Source organism: Rhinolophus sinicus, linkage group LG13, assembly GCF_036562045.2.
Source record: "Rhinolophus sinicus isolate RSC01 linkage group LG13, ASM3656204v1, whole genome shotgun sequence".
NCBI lineage: Eukaryota > Metazoa > Chordata > Mammalia > Chiroptera > Rhinolophidae > Rhinolophus > Rhinolophus sinicus.
This window is the reverse complement of record NC_133762.1, coordinates 9,630,165-9,647,107: the sequence shown is the minus strand read 5'-3', so window position 1 is coordinate 9,647,107 and position 16,943 is coordinate 9,630,165. Positions and strand designations below refer to the sequence as shown.

The following is a 16,943-nucleotide window of genomic DNA, read 5'->3' as shown; positions in this document are numbered from 1 at the left end:
TCTGCCTCCAGGAAAGAGACAAATAAATTGTGTTACGTTCAGCCAATGGAATACTGTGCAGCAATAAATAATTACCCACCAATATGTGTACTAATGTGAATGAAGTGAGTCTCATACTGTATTTCGGTCTGGCTAGGCCTTATTTTGGGGGAAACATGGTAGATATTACTTTGAGTAAAAGAAACCATGCACAAATGAATATATACTTGCATGTCCATGCCAGTGCTCGTGTGAGAACAGGCAATACTAACTGATGCTGAAAGACGTGAGCGTAGTGATAACACCTAGGGGATGAGTAGTCATTGCCTGGGAAGGAACATTAAAAAAACCCTCTGGGTGCCAGAGTGGATCTATATCTTGATCTAGATGGGGGATGTACTCATAGAGGTTGAGCAGACACTATATGCTGTGTGTCCTGTGCACATGTGGCAAACAAAAGAGACATGCTTTTCAACAACTGACATTCTAGTAAGGAGGATAGACATTAGGCAACTAAGTTTAGTGACATGTGTTGGGGGTGGTGGCAGAGAAAAGAGTGGTGGCTCTAGGCACGTGGAGCAGGGAGAACTCAGTTAGTGCAGGGATGAGGGGAGACTTCCTGGAGGATGAGATGTCTCAACTGAGAACCCTTAGGCATTCGGCAGGGATAAAACGACTGGGAGGAAGAGACCATTGCATGTATGGGAACAGTCTATGCAAAGGCCTGGAGGTGAGAGACGGAGGCATGTGCAAGGAATTAAAAGTTTGGTATGGCTGGAGTACATGGGGAGAGATGGGGATGGAGAGGGGAGGCTGTGGGGTTCAGCAGGGGCCTGCCCTTTGGTGACCCGATGAGACCGGTGAAGAGAGTTTTGGCTTCTCTGAGGGCTTTGGGAAGGCAGTGTAGGGGTTTAGGGGGCAAAGGGTCAAGACCACATGTACATTTTAAGAAACGTGCCTAGGAGGCTGAGCCGTTGAAGCCCTTGCCGTCATCCCGGTGACAGATGATGGGGCCAGAAGCAGGGAAGAAACAGGGGAGCTGCCAGCCGTGCGCTGACTGTACAGATAGTGAGGAGGTGAGGCTGCAGGCCTTGTGATGGAGGCTTGTGCTGGGTGGGGAGGACGGAAGAGGCCGTTAGGCCTGGGCTCCATCTCAGCACTATGGGAAAAGGAATGCAGGGCCAGACCCTAGAGGAGGCCATCATGTTGTTTGATTTCACCTCCGAATTTTCAGTGCCGTTTCATTGCTTCTCACTGCCTCCTAGGGCACTGCCTCGCTCCTGAGAAGAGCCTTTCAGGTGACTTTTCAGGTGAATGGACTGTCCTCTTTTGTGGGTGGAAATGAGGTGGGGTGGGAAAGAGGGAGACCTGTGGAGGGCTTTGTTTAATGCATCAAGCCTACCTCGGCCTCCTCCTTCCCCCCACTTGCCAAGTAGGTTATTTTCAGTTCCCTTGTGGGGTAACAAGGGCAGCGATTTAATTACATCCATGAGCTAAAGTACTTTGGGGGTGGGACTCTCAGAGGATTCCCCTTCCGGGTATTTGAGTCCTACCCTCTGACATGTCCTAGTTTGGAGATGGTGAATGGAGATCCCCTCGCCCCAGGCTGGGTAGAGAGCACCAATCCAAACAATCAATTGGGTACGAATTCGAAACAAGAATAAAAAGTTTAATATTTATTGGTCTGCAAATCCAGATAGCCTGGGGTCCCACTGGGTCCCCTCCCCACCGAACGATCCCAAACACTCTGCCTGGAATCAGAAGGGGATTTAGAAATGAAGAGCTGCCCACAGCGAATATCTTTAATGCCCAGGCCGAGTAGAGAGCGGGTTAGCGACTGGTTAGGGGACCCAGGAGCCTCCCACCCTCGGTGCTCCGGGCGGCGGGGGCGCGCAGCGCGCTGCGCCAGGGCCGGCGGCGGCAGCGTGGGCTCGGTGATGCAGGTGTGACACCCGCGGGCTCCTGCCTCCGCCGGGATCGCCTGGGGCGGACGCTGCTCGGTCCTCACCCGGGAGCGGCCGCCCACGGATTTCCCACCCAGGTAGGGGACTGCGCTCGGGGCGCGGACTGGGGGCTCCCAGGCTCTCCTGCTGGTGCTGGAACGTGCAGCGGGTACCTCTGAATGTTGGTCGTCAGTGGCACAAAAGGCAAGGGGAAGTCTTGGAAAGCGGGCGCAGAAAAGCGAGGAGTTGCCCGCCGCCCAGGGCTGCGCGCTTCCGCGAAGGTGGCGTCCCCAAGGGCTGTTTTTAAAACCCCGTTGGAACTGTTAGTTCCCTACGTAGTTTTGCAACTTATGCTGCGGACATTGGTAGCTCGGTTTCCCTCAGCGTCCTAGCCACCGCTTTTACTTTCAATTCTATTCCTGTGGGATTCGATTTTGTTGTTGTTGTTGTTGTTGGTTTGTTCTTGAGAAACAGATGGGAAACACGCTTACACCTGGTGACTCCGGGTTGGGGTTTGTGAGTGTGCGTTTCTGTGTGTGGAGGGCGCCCTCCACGGGCGTGGGAGCGGTTTCTTAGGGACACAGGATTTGTTTATAGATGGATTTTAGCGCAAGGAAAGGAACATGATTTGCTCTGCAGGGATGGGTGAGCAAATGCGTTTAGCCAGGGAGGAGCGAGGCACTGCTGTTTCTTCCGCAGCCCGGTGTTAGATATCTCGTCTGTCCAGGGTTCAGCCCGGCTGCTGAAACACGATCCTTCCACCAGAAATCACAGATGCGCCGTTTCAAGGTAACTTAATGTCGCTGTCTTGGGCTCCGATAAGAGTGGCCCCGGTGGGTGGCGTGGGGCACTGGGGGATGCGTGCTCCTTTTGTAAAAGCCTGTTCAGGAGATAAATGTGGGTGGATTTGAGGTTCAGGGAGTGGCAGGTGAGGGATGAGGGGCGTGTGTGTGTGTGTGTGTGTGTGTGTGTGTGTGTGTGTTTGGGGGAGAATTGGGCATTGTCACCAGCATGAGTGGGCCTCTGGTCTGCACTGGTCTTTGGTATGTTTCTGCTTCCTGCCCTTTCCAGACTTGTCCTGTTTGCTCCAGCCCAGGCAGCAGATACAGTGCAGGCTCCGTCTGCATCTTTCTTGAGTCAGCAAATCCACCCTGGGCACCTAGTATGTGTCAGAGGCCGGATTAATCCTTGGGGTTGCAGAGATGACAAAAACACAGACCAGGCTCCCCGGCAGCTCACACCTGGTATGGGAGAAACACCTGTAATAATGAAGTGTGATAAGTTCAGTAATGCAGGTGTGAAAAAACCGTGGTGGGAACAGAGATGGAGGAGGAATGAATTGTGGCAGGGATTATTTTTAAAATGAAGCCCTCATACCTGAGGCGTGGCATCGATTTCAGTAGGGACTGGGTCCCTGTCTTGGTCCCTTAGTCTGTGAGTGACCCATATCCTTCTCCCTCCCACCCCATCAACGTCACCACCATTGGATGGGGACAGCTTAACAGGTCACAAAAGGGCTGGCGCTGCTAGTACGTGACCAGACCCCAGTAGACACGGGCACAGGCTGACACCAGAAGAGGAATGCGTCCAATGCAGGTCAGGCTATTTTTTTTTTTAATGGATTGTTCTCCTAAGTTCCAGTCCAGGAAGGTTTTGAAGCAATACTTCCCCAAAGCAGGGATTCTGGAAAATTCTGAGGGATTCTCAGAGCAGTTGAACTTCTGCTTTCTTCCCCCTTCGGTCCCTGACCTGTGGTTTCCTTGTCCCAGCCCAGTTCAAAAGGAAAGCTCTGACGTTGATTGTCTCTCAATGGGGGTGGAATAAAGGAAAGCTAAAGCTGTTACTTCCAGTCTTTTCTGGGAGATGAACATCCAGGCTCATGGGTGTTTCTTCCTGGACAAAAGCTGTGGTGGGTGATGAAAAACGATAAAACGAAGAGCTTTGGTGTTCTGCATATTTGCCAGAGCTGTATATGGCATGTACTTTTATCACGTAAACCATCATTAAGGTACTTGAAAAGCAGACTGGTGCATGGCAAGGAACGTGGGCTTTCATGTTCAAATGGACCGAGGTGAGTGTCTTGGGCAAGTGACTTAGCCTTTCCTTCAGCTTCGGTTTGCTGAGCTGTCAAATGGAGAGATAACAACAGAGTTATAATATTGACGTAGTAGGCGCTTAACATTATCTCTTCACTGTGAAATGCTTGTCGGATATAAATTACTTGGCACAAGTTGGTGCTCAAGAAATAACTGGCAGTTCATTCACTGAGTACCTACTACGTGTCGGTACTGCTCTATGGGTGAGTAATATGGAAATGTACTAAATAAAACCCCTCAAAGGGCTTAACATGTGCATGCGTGCGTGTGTGTGTTAATGGACAAATAAATAAGTAACTAGATAGTGTATCAGCCAGTGGTGCATTGCAATGAAGAACAATAAAGTACGGTAAAAGGAATGGGGAGTGCTGCCAGAGGGCAGGGAAAGGATTATTTTTTTATGCAGCTTGGTCAGAGAAAGCTTTGCTGATAAGTGACATTTGGCCAGATCCCTGGGAAAGTGAGGGAGCGAGCCAGGCCTATGTCTGAGGGAGAGCATTCTGGGCAGAGTAACAGCACCTATAAAAACCCCAAAGCAGGACAGAGGTATGTTCATAGGAAAACCAGAGAGAGGAGCCCAAGGGGGCTGTGGGAGTGAGTGAGGGGACCCAAAGTAGGAAAGTCAGAGGGGTACCACGCCCGCGTCACAGGGGCATTTTCTCTTATGATTTACATTTGTCACTAAGATTTATGTCTTGAGCTCTTGTCTGAGGAATTGGCTGAAATCCTACACTGTACGTTTAGAAGCTTGGTTGGTAGACATAGCTTCCTGTGGTCAATCAGATAAACGAATGTAGCAAGCAGAGGCACCGTCTTTACAAGGCGATGGGAAGGGCAAGAATCAGGGAGACTGAAGAAAACACTGTTCGGATAGCTTTCATCCAGATCAAGAACTGTATTTATGTTTCTTTTGAGCCTTCGTAATATGTTGGTTTCCTTTCCCCTGCAATGAAAGAAAGGGTCGCCTTTATCAAATAGCCCTGCAGGTATTGTCCTTGCTAGTTATTATTCTTTTTTTTTCTTGGAGAACAATAATAGTTTCTATGGTTATGGAAAGGTGTTGGAATCCCCTGGAAACGTACAGACCTTTGGTGTGCCGTGGAATGCATTTGCATAACACTGTGCTGTGAATTTTTTCGAAGCTTTCATCCTGGAGGCTTAATATGAAGATCGGTTTGCTCTTCTGTCCCTTTTGGTTCCTCTGGAGAACATGATTTTGGGACATGAGAGCCCCATTCCACAGGACAGACCCCGTCACCTGGGTGCAATAAGGCTACTAGTGTGCGTTTCATGGACAGAAACAGGGCTGGATGCCAGAAAACTTTGTCAAAGTCTGTGAACTAGGATGTGGTGAGACTGGGTCACGGTCAGGGTGGCTGGCTGCATGTCCCCTGAGTCACCTTAGAAGGTGACGTTTACCTCTGTGAATTTCCCTGATCCGAGGTCTGGCTTTCATTCTTGCTGCTGGAGAGGTCGGATCTGTGTCTCTGGGCCACATCCCAGGGACCTCGCTCACCTATATGCCAGTCTATTGATTTGCAGTGGCTGAGACCCTGTGTGGCATGGCTAGTGTGTTTTCTTCCTGTAGAACCGCACTCCTTCCCTCCCCCCCCCCATGAGAGCTAAATCACAAGGAGACGCTTTCCTTGATGAGCACATACTCAGAACAAAGCAGCTTACATGTCTCCCCTAAGGACCAATCATGTGCATTAGGGCCCGTCTGGCCGGTGGGACTATCAAACAAAGCACCCCAAAGCTTCGTGGCTTAAGACAGTAGCCCTTTATTTTTTTTCTCATGACTGTGCATTGGCTGGGCGGTTCTGCAGACCTGGGCTGTGCTGGGTTGATCTCCGTGGGGCTTGCTCATGTGGATTTGGTCTGCTGATGGTGAGGCGGAGGGCTGGCTGCTCTAGGATGACCTCAGGTGGGATGACAGACGAGCCCAGTGTGTTCACGTGAAGGGCAGGAGCCTACGGGAGAGCGGACACTTGCATGGCCCCTGGAGGCCTAAGCTTGCCACTGGCACACTGGCACTCCATCCTTGCCTGTTGACAAGAGTCAGTCACAAGGCCAGCCCAGAGCGAGGGAGGGAGGAGCCACGTTACAAAGAGGGGATCCCGGGAGGGGGAGAAGTGGGGGTAGCTTTACAATCAATCTACCGTAGGGACTTTAGTATTTCAAGTCCCCTTGACTAAGCCTCCTTTTCTCCTGGACTCTGCTTGAATGGGCAATGCCTGCAACTTGCTCTTTTTCTGTTCTTTTTTTTTTTCTGTCTTTCCATGGCTGACCTACTTTCGACATATATATGGTTAGGTAGTGATTCATTCACTAAATATTTATTGAGTGTTCTCTGTGTGCCAGGGGATCCAACAGTAAAAACAATGTGATCCATTGTCATGAAGCATTCATTTTAGTTGGAGGGGACAAATAATATGTAAGTAAAGAAGCAAATGTGTACTATCAGGTGATGAAAGAACATCCTGCAGGAAAAGGAGGATGGGGAAGGCCTGGTTGAGTGGGGGTAGGGAAGTAGGGTAGAGTAGGGGATGGGCATTTTATAGAATGGTTATCTGGGGAAAGAGCCTTCCAGGCAGGGGAAACAAGTGCAAAGGGCCTTAAGCAACAGAGTACTGGCTGGTTCTGGCAACAGCAAAGAGGCTCATGTAGAAGGAACCCAGGGAGGGGGAGCATGGTAGAAGATGAGCTCAGACAAACAGCACGCATCTAGGTAATACTGAGCCTTGTAGGGACTAGTATGGACTTGGGCCGTTACTCTAAGTGAGCTAGGAAGCCATTGGAGAATTTTGAGCCCAGGGTGTCATTATCTGATTTATGTTTTATGGTGATCACTTGAGCTTTAGACCTTAGAATAGGCTCCAGAGGGTCCAGGGTGAATGCAGGAAGGTCAGCCAGGCTATAGCAATGATCCACGTGAAGAATGATGGTGGTTTGGACCAGGACGGATAGTGGCAGAGATGGTGAGAAGTGGCCAAATTCTGGATATATTTTATGATAGAGCAGATAGGACTTACTGATGGCTTAGATGTAGGGTGTGAAAGAAAGAAAGGAGTCAAGGATGATGCCACATAATTAGACCTGAGCCACAGGAAGGCGTTTCCCTTTACTGAGGTGGAGAAGGCATCATTATGGGGTTCGATGGGCCATCCAATGGGATATGTTAAGTAGATAGTTGTACATATGAGTCTAGTGTGGAAGCAAGAAATCACGAAGGAGATATACACTTGTGTATCATTAACGTGTTATTTGTCCCTTCAATGGGCCAAGTTACTGCTGTGTCACCAGCGCCCAGAGTATTGCCTGGCACGTAGTATGTGCTCAGTGAATATTTATTGAATGAATGAATGAATGGAACCATTTACTCACTGGAGGTGACTGTACATCTTTGCTTTGGTGGATCTGGAACTGTAATTCCCTGAGGTTAATCTCTTTCTTTCCCAGGTCTCCTGGGAGGCTTATTGGGGACCTAGTTCTCTAAAAACAGACTTTACATGTGAAGGCTCCAATCGCTTACATCTTATAGAGAGCAATGTGTGATGACAAGTAAGAAAGAGAAACAAGTGGAAACCCCAAAAAATAGCTCATACTTTCAAAAAGGAGGCAAAATCCTCCAGAGAGAGGTGGCTAAAATTCAGGGGTGTGATGTTCTTGGGTTATTATTATACTGCTCTTCATGTAAGATGGAGCAGGAGCAGGGAAGCATCTTGAAAAAGGGAGAAATTTATTTAAATCGATTTTATGCCAAGTGAAAGAGTGTCACCAGCTTGCCCGAAAAAAAATCCCGTATCGACAGCATCCTGCATAATGTGTTCCTGTTTATAAAAGGAGAGAAGTAGGCAGTAGCCCTAGAGGAAAAGGGGAAGGCTGGAGTGACTTCAGTCTGACTCAAGGTGCTGGTCATTTTCTCCCCATGGTGTGGCTGAATATGGTGAGTGTGAGTTTCGTTTGCAGTGGGACTGGGTTTGTACTCACGCGTCGTTACTTTCTAGCTGGGGGAACATGAGCAAGTTGTTTAACTTCTCTGAGCCTTGGTTTCCTCAGTTGTAAAATAATGATGATGGTGGTGGTGATGGTGGTGCTGATGGTAGTAATAATACTCAAGTATTCTTCAGTTCCCTTTATGCTCCTGGACTTGGAAACATGTTCTAAATGTCTAAATGTCAACTAAGGGCTCACCATACCTGCTGAGGGACTTAAAAATTCTGTGTGAAGAGAGAATTGAGCACCTGCCATTTAATGTCCCCAGTGCTATTGAGAAGATGATTTGCACGGGACCCATGATGTCTAAAATCAGACAAGTGGATGATAAACAGCCTCATGGGCTGGAGATGCCTGAGGCGCCGCAGAGGAAAACCAACCTTCTATTCTCTGCCATAAGCTCACCCCACTAGTTCAGCTCTGCAATGTCCCATAGTTCTTTGGAATTCCATGTGGAAATTTCTGAGTCAATCTGCCCCATTGTGTGTTCTCCTGCAAGTGTCTACTGTTCTCCCTGTTCCAGGCACACAGTAGGTACACAATAGGTATTTATTCAACACATGAATGAGGAAATACTGTTGTGGTTGCTCTACTGCCCAAGCCTCTTTCTAGTTATTCCTCACTGGCCTGGGCAAGAAATGAGAGTGGACGTGACCGTGATGAGCTAAGTCTTCAGCACCTACTAGGTACCCGGCAGCTAATGGTTTCTGTGCCTCCCACCTCCATGCCTTGGCTGCCATTCTGGTCTCCTCTAGATCCAGGACCATACACGCACCATTGCCTTGGAGCTGTCCGATATATCAGCAGCAAAGCCAAAGCTCCCTTGCTGACCTGACCATTGATTACGTCTCACCCAACAGTGCCTCCTGCTCTAGCAATAAAGACCCACACCACGGATCCCCTCCTTCAGCTCACCACTCAAAAGTCTATGGCCATAGCACGTCTTCCTGTTTCCTATAGAAACTCCTGCTCGACCCACTTCCTGTTCCCTTCAGTAATGAGAGCTTGCTTCTGTCGTGAGTGGCAGCGGAGAGAGTAGCATTAACTTTCTGGTCCCAAAAGACAATTGAAAATTCTCCCTTAACTGGTGACTGTCATCCCTCAGCAGCAGAGTTGAACTGCACTTCTTGTAGGAGCTAGATCGTATAGGCTATAGCCTTTCTCTCGTTTCCATTTTATAGATGGGAAATCTGAGGCTCAGAGAAAACAAATCACAGGCAAAAGTACCCCTGGAGAAGTGGACGCACAACCTCCTTCCTTTCGCGTCCAGCTCTGCATAGGTGCAAGGGCAGGTCATTTTGCCAGACCGCTGGGGCCTTCCTGAGTCACAGATGTCTGGGTCTGGAGGTCGGGCTGTTCAAGCTGGGAGCTGCTTCCTGTATCAGCCCCAGATAACACTTATGTTGGCAGGAGCTCTGGGCTCCTAAAACTCACCCAAGCAGGGACAGTGAGTTTTCAAGGTCTTCCATGACAGAAACCTGCAAATGAATATTGCCAAGGAGAAGGAACAGAACATGTCCCTGTATAAATGCACCAGCCATCACTACTCCTGAGTGTGCAGGTTTTGTTTTAATCAATATTTCACGGGCAGGTTTCTTTTTTCAGTTCCAGAATAAGTTCAAGACAAGGGAGGCATTTATTTGAACTATAGGGTCTTAGTGCTCCAGAGCTGAAGGAACCTTACAAAGCAGGAATCTAAATTCCTTACTAAGCAGAGGAGGGAGCTGAGTCTAGAGAAGGAACTTCGTGAAGGTCCTACAGGAAGTTAATGATAGAGAGAGGACCAGAGCCCAAATCAGTGCCGCAGCAACCTAAGGTCATCTGAGGGGAGAGATTAAGAGGGAACTGGAAAATGGGGCCTGGGTCTTCTTTCTTATGCTTAGAAATCCACGGCTCATTTTCCCTGGCAGGTGAGAGCCTGGGTAGGCTCCTAAACAGCTTGCTCTGAAGCATCCTGTGGGATTTCCCCTGTCGGCTCCCCAAGGCCACGTGCTCTGAAGGCTGCCCTTTGCTAGTCTGCGGCCCCTGCTCTCCTGCCACGCACGGAATCTGACGGTGGCCTCTCGCCTGATCTGGGGTGCAGCAGATGGCCCCGAGGAATGGAGCCCAGCTGGCACGCAGGCAGCTCTGGGGAGAGGACGTGGCCTTGTGGGGTGGCCTGCTCTGGGCAGAGTGCTGGGCCAGGGAATGCAGCTGGAGAGGTCAGAGCAATGTCAGGAGTTTCTGACCTTGGCCGTGGAAGGTGCACGGGACTCAGTTCTAGTCCTTCCCCGACGATGACTGATGAACGCATCCCACCCATGGTCCATGGAGTAAAAGCAAACACTTTATAATTAAAGCATCAGAATAAAGCTTTAAGTAAAGGGAAGCTATAGAAAAGCCATGTAGAAGCAGTCGATTAAAAATTGAAGTTAGGAAAAACAAGCTCAAGTAGAATGATGAAGAGGTGGGTTAGAAATGGGCAGAGGCAGCATGGGGACAGGGTGGGGTGCTGAGGCAAGGTCTCCTCTCACTCCCTGTGATGGTGACTTGCTTTGTGTCCTCCTTTTGGTGCTGGTGGCCGACTGCTGGCAGAGAAGCTATGCTGGGCTCCAGCCCTCACGTCGCAGGATTGGTGGCCTCCTGTTTGCACAGTGGCGTTAGTTTCCACATCTGTAAAATGGTCATAATAAGATCATTCTGGAGTTCTTGAGGGGCATTTACTGAGGAGATCATGGGTGTTTAGTGCTTGTTAGCAGGGTACGTGGCACTCTGTTGGTGCCTTCTCCCCGGACTGAATGCTCCCTGGGAACTGGGACCATGTCTTCTTCTCGACCACCGTAGCTCTGATGTTTAACACACGCCTTGGCACACAGGAGGTGCTCCGTGGTTGGCTATGTACCAGCCTCGGAGTTTCTTAAACAAACCTGCATATTTCAAAGGAGAAATGCTGTAACTCTGGATTGGGAAACTGAGAAAGGTGGTGGAGGAACGTGGAGAGGGTCTAACCCCTTGACCTTGGGGTGCCGGCAGGTTCATCCATCAGCTCACCCAAAGGGTCAGAGAGCAAGAGCTTGCCAGAGGAGGTGCGGGGGCTTCCCATTTCTAATGTTGTGCTTGGATTGCTCTATATTTGGACGATGGCTCTCATCTGAGCGTTAATCCTCTTTGTCCGAGTTGTCCAGCTGGGGGATTAAGTGCTTTAAACTCCAAGCCACGCGGGCTCTGACAATGCCAGCTTTGTGTTGCCAAGACCCAGCCCTTCCAGGGCTCAATTTCTATGGATCCAACACACGGGGCTCCTTTGTGGTTATTGAAGCCCAGCCCCTTAATACTGTGGAGGGAGAGACTGAGGTCTCCCCACCTCGCCCCAAGGGGGAGGTGACTTATTTCCTGGGGCCCATTAGAACCCCTGTTGGCAGATTGGAGTTCTCCAATGCAGGGTTCAGGGAAAGGAGTTTGGCTGAAAGAACAAAAACAGTGGGTCAGTGGGAGTGCTTGAGGGCTGGTGTCAGTTCTGTATTGTCTTCTGGGGACGTCTCCAGTCTGTCTGTGAAAAGTCCTGCCTGCTCCCTTGCTAACAGATGGGCTATTTAGAAACACCCCCAAAGGGACTGAGTCCTTCAACCACTTTCTGGATTTGTGTGCTCAGCTTAAGATTCACCTTCTGGGATGAGAGATTCTGCCTGGCTCAGTTAGGGTCACAGGCCCACACCTGAGACCACCCCAACTATGAGTCCCACGTGGACTGAGGGAAGGGGGGTTCCTCAAAGGAAGATGGAGGTCTTGTTAGCTAAAGAAGGGGGCATGGTTGCTGGGCAGGCAAAGCCCACAAATGTCCACCACACACACTGAGCTTCTCATGCTGAAACCAAGACCACGAAGCATTCGCTTTGTTGGTGAGTCACAGACTTAGGTTCTGGCTATGTCTCCATATTCCCTTCCCTAAGGGGTTCTCATTTTCATAATCCTGTCCTGACTTGCCCTACTCTTGCATTTGAGGAGTAAAAATATTCAAAATTCAAAGATCGATTTCCCACTCCCCTTTAAATCCCTTTTACATGTTTTTATTTAAAAAGTATGTATTGACTGCCCTCGGAGCTAGGCATTGGGGTTAGTGGTAAGTAAAGAAGACATGATGTTTGTTCTCAGAATCGCTAGCTTGTGTATAACTTAAAGATCGGTCAGCCCCATTGCGGCCCGTCAGGGGCACCAACTTTGGTTAAAGAAAAAAGTGTGTCACTGAATGAATCACGTTGACGCGTTATTCTGCCAAAGAACGTGACTGTGTATTCTCCCTGTGCATAGAACATTTTGAGAAGTTGAAGACTGAAAATCCATCTCAGGACCAAACAGCCTGCTACTCTGTTCTCCCCAAAGCGGGAGAGAGTGGGTGGCCTGGATTTGTTCTGCTTCTGTTTGCAGGCTCTGAAGGAGAACTGGCACCCGAGGCTGTGTTGTTTTGCGTGGTGGTGTTTGCACACCGGACAGCATATTGCTTTGCTATTATCAGGTTACGTGTATAATCCCAGCAGCTGGCAATTGTGTAATAATAATATACTATTCAGGAGAAAAATCCAGCGATATTTATTTGCTTAGCCTAAGAACAGGCAGAGAAAGCTGTGTGCGGTGCAGTGCTGCGCCAATCGTTGGATGACTGCACTTCACAAAGGCAAGCTTGTTCCTCGGGTAGAATTCCCCGTGGGACTTGCCCTCCTTGAAGTTCAGGGGAGGGTCATGTATTCTGGAAGGGCGGCCTGTCTCATTCTCTGCACACACTGACAGAGCTAGAAAAATGGCCGCAGCCCTTGGGATCTGGTGAGACTTATGCTGATAGGAAGCTCCTAAGCAACCATGTGACTTTAAGCCCAAGGTCAATGTCAGAGTATAGACTTAGAAGAACACAGAGTTATATATACCTTTCTCTCCTTCTGTTTTATGCTCCATGGTGGAGGCTCTGGAGTCAGGTTATTGGGTTGGAAGCTTATCTCCTTCACTTACTAATTGTGCTTAAATGCTCTGTGCCTCAGTTTCCGTATTTGTAAAACAAGCATAAGAGTAGTAGTGCTCTATCCATACAGTTGTTAAGAGAAATAAGTTAAGTGAGATAATATCGTGTTCAACAAAACGTTTGGCCTGTAGCGAATGGATGAGTCAGCTATTACTGCATACTAATAATGCTGCGTAACAAATGGCCCCAGGCATCTCAGTGGCTCCCCCACACACGTCATTTATCTTACTTATGAGTTTGACGGTCAGCTGGAGAGATTCTTCTTCATGCTGCAGGTCAGGTTCAGGTTTGCTCCACCTGTCTCTCATCCAGCCAATAGGGTGCTACTAGCAGCTACTAAGGATATGTTCGTCTCGTGGCAAATGATGAGTGTCAGATACTTTTGGTACGAGGATGCCAAACTGTACAAGCACATTTAAAACCTCTGTGCACATCAGGCTTGCTAATATCATTGCCCAAAGTCACTCACATGGCCACGCCCGACATCAATGAGGTGGGAAAGTATATTCCTCTCACCATGGAAAACACTGCAAGTTTACACGACTGAGAATGTGGATTGTAATATTACATAAGGGAGAAGAATTGGAGTTAATAATTGGATCCACCAAAGCAAGGTAACTTAGTGTAACAGGATGTCGAGTGGGACTTTTCTATTGTCCCCGAATGGGCGTTCATAGTACAAATCTGAAAATACGAAGGCTCAGGCACTCTGCTTTTTAAAGTGAGCCACAGATCACAGGGGTCCCTCATGGATTTTTAAGAGGTAGCCGAGCTGGCCTTGGAGCCCTCAGCTCGAAGTCCCCAGGTCTATGTCAGCATAGAGACGGAAAGGAAAAGCAGAATCTTTGGCATCTTGGCCTGTAGGAAGTACTTGCTCCCCACAAGATCAAGTGAAGGGACTCTGAGAGACTCCCTTGGGTAGACGTGGGAACGCTTGAAAGCAGGGGGAGTTGCGGTCGCTTGCAGCCTGGCCAAGTGTTTGCTCACCTGCAAGCCAGCAGACACTCCACTCCCTTGTGGTATTAGTGGAGTGGACTATGCTCGAGAGCTCTGAGGAGGGCTTGACATGTCCCCTGGACTTTGGGACAAATGAAGACATAGAGGCTGGTGCCGACTTCTGGTCTGGACATTTTGGTGAGCAGGAGGCTTAATGGAGTAGCGGATACCATCAGGAAAGAGGGATGGTTGTACAGCACTAAGGGACGAAAAGCACGTGTTTCTGTTCCACTCACTGAGGGTTTGGGAAGGTCCAGACGGCTCCACACGGGAAACATAAAGCTTAGGGGAGAAGCAGAAGGCCCAGGGCTGCCCAAACAGTAGTGTAATCACCACAGGAAGACATCCACCTGAAGAAGTGGCCTGCTGCCTCGGCAGCTGGTAGAGCTGAACTGGGGTCCAGGGTTCCTTCTCTCAGAGGCCCCTCAGCGCTAAGGTGGACGACTGAGAATGAACGGGGCCCCATATAGCGTTTTAATTGTGAGCACAAAAGGGACTCATAACTCTGACAGCTCCGTCAGTCACGAAGTGACAGTCACACCATGAAAGGCATACCCAGTTAACGCCCGAACTGGATAACTCGAGGCCCAGGGTGGAGTGTGACCATGTGCATGGCTCTTCCGAACTGCAGATGGGGGCGCCGCACCCACTCTCAGCATAAAATCAGAGCTCTCTGATGGCTCCTCGCTCAGGCCTCAACTGACAGCTGACGACCACGGCTGCACTCATTCCAGAAACAGCACTTGAAGCCTCGCCTCCTGACAGTCTCGCCAGCCCGGCCTGACGCCCGACGCTATGCAACCCAGCTCCGAAGGGGCTCTCGCTGAACACCGGACTCTCTCATCCTTCTTTCCTAAGACTCTGTTCACCTGGCCTAGCCCTATCGCTTGCAAACCTGTGCGACCCTCTCGTGTGAAACCGCTCTCCCTCGACTATTGGAGATGATCGTCTGGCCAGAGCCTTGGTTAATGCCTGTGGGAATCCGAGTCCGTAGGACTAGATCCGTGGCTTTATTCTAATAAAGGCTGGCATTGTGGAAGGACACAAACGTGTGTGAGACTGCTCCTTTGATCGTCACGTCTGGCTCACAACTGGGCGCCCCAAAACAGCATACACAGGAGCCACCAGCTTCAGAGGGGCCAGTCTGAACCAGAGCAGTTCTGGGGAGTGCTACCATCATCATCATCATCATCGTCACATTGTTACGCTTCACTGGCTTGCCAGGTTGACAAACACTATGCACCTACTTCCTTCCCCCACAGGCTCCTCTTACGGCTCCTCCCTCAGCTCTGTGTGGCGCCTCACTCTGTTCTGCCCTGGCTGATGAGCTCTCTGCAGGAAGCCTGGCCTGGGGGTGTGGGCACTCAGGCTGATCCGCTTGGGGCTCCCGGCTTTTACTCCTAATCCCCAGCTTCTGTCTGGCCGGCAGCAGATGGAAACCTCTGCAGGATGCCCGGCCAAGTGGCTCCACTTTTGAAAGGAAGGCGGGGTCCAAAATCCATACATAAAATGCTGGCACGGAGCATATCCTTGCAAAGAGCAAAGGGTTGGCGTTTCTGGGGGGAATAAGCTCTTTCTTCCCAATGGTGAAAGCTATCTTTTCAAAGATCAATCTTTTCCTAATTTGACAATGCCTTCGCTTCCAGGGAGAGACTAAATGGCTAAAGTGGATGAGGGAAGAAGGAAGGTAAGCTGTGCCTAAGGTACTCTGTCATTTGAGATGGGAGTTCAAAGCCGTGATGAGCAGTTCATTTGTTCTCGTGCTGAAGTCCGGGCCGCTTGCTGACCTCCCTGAATTTATTAGGAAGTGACAAATCCCACTCCTGGTTCTGGTTGCTGTAAACTGATGTAATACAGAACGTGTGGCTTACTCTAAGCCTTGCATTTGCGAGGGAATTTGAAATGACCCAAATTTATTGGTAAAATTGGTGAATATTTAAACCAGAAACTCTAGGGAATGGACTGGGAAATGGAATTTTTTAAGGAAACTGTCTGGTGAGCCTAACGTGCCGCCAAAAGTTGAGACCCAATGACAGCGTAAACCTTTCATTGTTATTTCTGTTTCTGTTCTCATTTGCTTTCTAGAGTCACCCACAATCCTTGTGTAGAATCTCATTTCTTTGACTTTCACGTCTGTTATATTTTTTTCATAATTTTACTGTCTTTTTTTTTCTGAAGATGGACTCAGCAGCAGGGCAAACCAAACAGGGCACCTACTACAGTAGCTGGAGGGGAAGGGAGAGGAATTGGCTTAAAAATGGAAGCAAATGAGATCAAAACCTCAGCTCTCTTGGACCACGTGGGTCCTCATCCCAGTTGGGGTTCAGTTCCCCTCTGCCACTCGCTTCCCTTCTGCACCCACTTCAGGAAAGCATCTGTTTAAATTAACCGTAGTTTTAAAAGTAATGCCTGTCCGTGGACTCCAGGAGTCTGACCACAAAGGCTGCATCCCTAGTATGTGCTATACAGTTCGCATTTGGCAAGTGCTTCCTATGTCCGGTCCTAGAGACATATTTCACTGACGTATGTCCCTTAGGCTGGGGGTGTTGTGCACGCAGGTAAGAAGCATAGAGCCTGATTCAGAGGAGATATAATCAAGGTGCCCTCCCTCCCTCTCAAGGCTTAAGTCATGATGTTCACAAAGAGGGCCCTTAGGCATTCTTCCTGGGGACCCAGCTGGGAAAGTAGGGGTGCATGGGGTTGAGTCCCCTGTCTGAATTGTCATAATGGCTCCGCTTTCTTCAGCCGGCTTGACTCTGCTCCATCCTTACGCCTTGCGAGCCATTTGGACTGCGGTCCTGTGCTTGCTCTCTGCCAGCACACTTGCTGAAGAGCTGATGCCTCCAGTTCTGGCTCCCTTTCCATCCTGTCTGCTGCTTCTAGTTGCTTGTTTTGTCTCTCTGAGTCATTTCACAAAACCAGACGTCCCAGTTAGGATGGTTT

At 49.4% G+C, this 16,943-nt stretch overlaps 1 protein-coding gene across 11 annotated transcripts in view; it reads left to right on the top strand.

Annotated features, from left to right (window-relative positions):
* Window positions 1-1,856: 1,856 nt before the first annotated feature.
* SV2B (synaptic vesicle glycoprotein 2B) overlaps window positions 1,857-16,943 on the top strand; it is a 100,833-nt gene continuing 85,746 nt past the window's right edge. For 5 of the 11 annotated variants that reach the window (XM_074318268.1, XM_074318266.1, XM_019726697.2 and 2 more), the window contains exon 1: window positions 2,484-2,711. The gene's annotated coding sequence lies outside the window, so the exon portion shown is untranslated. Of the gene's footprint in view, window positions 2,021-2,048; window positions 2,712-3,493; window positions 3,519-3,775; window positions 3,994-16,943 lie in introns of those variants that run through there. The other 6 variants (XM_019726699.2, XM_074318264.1, XM_019726696.2 and 3 more) reach the window with 6 other exon arrangements.